Here is a 3,696-nt window from a genome sequence, read left to right on the forward strand (position 1 = left end):
AGCAAACAAGAAAACTCTGCTTCAGTTTCTGTGAGCTATCTAAAGGATAAAGACAAAAGGCCTATCTCAAATCCATCAGGTTTTGAACAGCATCTTTTCAACATAATACAATAAAGACATATATAAAAGACAAAATACACCTTCCCATTCTAAAACATTTCCTTTAGTCCATATGTACTTTAAATAATCTTGTATTAAGTTTCTACTGCAACTTTCAATGTTCAGAGTAAATCCATCCTGGCACAGTGTTTGTTCTAAGTCAACAGCAGCAGCAGTAGGAGCATAATATAGTAGTTTCACTGTTACTTCCAGAGTCTATAAAGTCCCAGTGCTATTGCCAGGCAAGTGAACACTGAGGCTGCAAGGTAACGAATTGTCTCAAGCTTGTTAGACTCTATTAGGGTTTTTAAACAAGCAATTTCAGTGTCAATTTTGTTACCGGTCTCTGAAATATAACTCTGGTTTTGGTTTCATTTTTGGTAAATTCTGTGGTTGCTTCCATAAGTTTCTTTTCTTGATCTGTAAACATATCTGTTACTCTGCTCCTTCCTAGGTTGATATCCAGTTTATTATCTGCTCTGATTCGACTGGTTTTATTTATCAGTTGTTGCTTAACTTGTTCTAATTCAATTTTCATTTTCTGGTTCTCTGCTCGCAGATTTGCAGATTCACTTTTCTCTAGGACGACCATGTCTTTCCTGATGGAGTCCAAATGAGCCATTAACTGTTGTACTGTTATTTCCTGTTGAACTTGAGTGACCATCTCCTTATAGATAGTATGGAGGCTGACATTTGATAAAGTGGTTAAAGCTGATACAATTGTTTCTGCTTGTGCTTTGTCAAATCCATGAGTTTCCAAGTCCTGAACCAATGCACGGTATCAAAAGTTAATTACCTTTGTCCTAAAGGAGTTATGTCCACTCGCCTCATATATTATCCTTCTTTGGTTGTGGCGGTGAAGAAATCTCTCCTCAGGGCCGGGGAAACAGGCCCGCGGGTAGTCGAAACCCGGAGGCCCCCGCTGCCTTCATGAACGCAGGAGCCGCCAAACCCAGTGGCTCCACATGTCCTCGGCTTTGCAGCTGGTGAGGGAGGGCAAAAGCTCAAACTCTGCATTCATTTTGATACATTTGACAAAACTCTATTGCTAGTGAATTCCACCTCACTAGTGAATTCCACCTTGCAAGTTTCAGAATAGATTTATTTTAAAGGCATCATAACACCATATAATTACACACTGAATTTTAAAATTAATAATGCTGGATACACAAATAGTATTTTTCATCCAGTTCTCTCAAGGAGAGAACAACACTTTGTCATTAAACTTTGACAGGAGGAGAGATGACCCCATTTGAAAATCGCTGTGGACGGACCTGAAAATAATACTTTCCTCTGGTATCTTACAGCAGCAAATTTCCAAAATCATTTGTATACCTTTTAGTTGTGATGCTAGGCTTTGTTTGCTTGGTATTCTTTTCCAACATCCATTTTGAACGTGAGCATAAGTATGTTTGTTAACTTTGAAAGATTTCTCCCAAAGAGAAAGAAAAATGGCCAGTTTGGATTCAGGGCAAAGATGAGGGCAAAAAAGAGGTATGTGTCTCCTTTCCCCATTCCACCATACTTTCCTAAGACAACTCCACTTTCACCCCACACATCACCACAAATACTTATTTGTAATTTTATTTGTGTTAATAACTTATACTATCAAGACGCTGTTTTTAAAACTCCATTTAGTTATGTACAAAACTTATATCAAAACACTATGAAGATCTTAACAACAGAAACTAAAGAGCATATTTAATTTTTCAGAACTAAGTTAAATGCTATTTGAGTATGATAACCAATCCTCCCCAACACAGGATGCAATTCTCTTTAAAAAAAAAAATCTGTTTATCAATATATTTTATGAAATGGCTTGGGAGTGTTCTTTATTTTATCTTTTACAATATGAGCTGCGGTTGAAGTTGCTTTTCAAAATAGTGCTTTGATAACTCTCTTAACACCATGGCATGAAAGGGTAGAGCCTCATCAATACTTACTCAGGCTTCAAAGACATGGTAACCAGATGTTCTAAGAAATTAGTGATCTACTTTACTTGAGCAAAGTAATATTAACAGAAATTAGTCTTCAGTTATTGGGAACTTTGGACTTCAAAACCCTCTAGAAATAAAAACTTTTCACCTGTCCTTAAAACCAAGAGGTCAAGTATTCATTGGCCAATAAAGACGTCCCCCCATCAGCTAGAAAACACTCATTGAAATCCAATTAACTCTTTCACACAGACAACCTTCATTTTCTATTTTATCAGAAGGTTAAATTTACCATTCTATACTCCAATAAAAGTTAAGTTGTTTTGATCTGATAATTGTAAGATGTACTGTATGTATCTTAATTTGTAAGTTTTTAATGCTAAAGCTCAAAGCTGTTCAGATTTAACAGGAGTGCTGGAAATGAGGTACAAAATGCTGGAATTCAAATTAACCAATAAATATATTTTAATATATATCAGCAGGACTCTAGAGGATTCCATTAATGTTGAAAAATAGAAAGGATTTAGGTTAATTTGGTAAGAAGGCAGGTCAGAACGTTTACAACAGTGGTATAGAATTGTATAGAGATGCAAAATTTTTCAAGAGAGCAGAATTTTTTCAAAAACGCTGACTCTAGCTGTCACAGTCCTGCCTTGGCTAAATCCAGTGGAGAGATAGGAGGACTTTCTAATTTGCTTTCCCTCTATTTTAATAATAGCTGTGCATAAGTAATTTATGAAAGGCCAACCAGGCAGTGGGCAACAGAAAATTAAACTCATTTTATCTGAAAGCAGGTGGATTTCTATATATCATTAGCATGCATAGAATTCTCACAATGTTATTTCTCATACTGATGGAATGTAACCAAATAATATATGAGTTTTTTGCTTATGCACGAGTGAAATTTTTAGATAAAAGTGCCAGCCCCAATGGCAATTTTCTGCAAAACGAAAACTAATTCTGCGAAGCTTCTTATTACTGGAAAGACTCATTTGGCTTGCATTAGAGACTGACATAAGTGACTTTAGGATTTTACTAACAGATTAGATGAGATGTGCCACATACTGTAATATCATTAGAGAATGTAACAGCACTGGAACGCTTTGGGGCACTTATTAAGGGTACCGGCACAAGTAAATTGTTTTCCTTTATGACACAAACTTTTGAATTTTTTCTCTGATTAGAATGCTTTATTTTTATGGATTTTTTTCCTGACACTTAAAACAACTTTTATTTTACACTCCCCAAAATTGCACACAAATTATGTTTTGCATGATTCAGCTCAGTGTTACTAAATGCATTATCTATGCCTTATTTCATGAATATCACCTAGGCAGAGGGTAGATATGTATTAAGAAAACAGCTTACACAATACTAAAATCAGAACTCCTCTAACAGAATATTATCCTAACTTACAGCAAAGACTAATCTTCATGGCTCTGAGGAATTTTTGCTATTAGTACCTTTCACTAACTCAATGCTTGTGTGGGTTCTATTCTTAGCCTCTAACAAGATCTTAAAATGGGATCATTAAAAATGGTTATAATATGACTACACCTATTGTTCTGTTTAACTTCCATCCTAAAATTCATTCAAGTATATGAAATATTATCACCTTTTTATTTTGATGCATCTTCCCTTATCAAAAATTATGTATCAAGCA

The 3,696-nt window shown here is 35.3% G+C and overlaps 1 pseudogene; it reads right to left on the minus strand.

Annotated features, from left to right (window-relative positions):
* Positions 1–302: 302 nt before the first annotated feature.
* On the minus strand, positions 303–1,066 carry LOC116753395 (annotated as a pseudogene).
* Positions 1,067–3,696: the final 2,630 nt, after the last annotated feature.

Source organism: Phocoena sinus, chromosome 4, assembly GCF_008692025.1.
Source record: "Phocoena sinus isolate mPhoSin1 chromosome 4, mPhoSin1.pri, whole genome shotgun sequence".
Lineage (NCBI taxonomy): Eukaryota > Metazoa > Chordata > Mammalia > Artiodactyla > Phocoenidae > Phocoena > Phocoena sinus.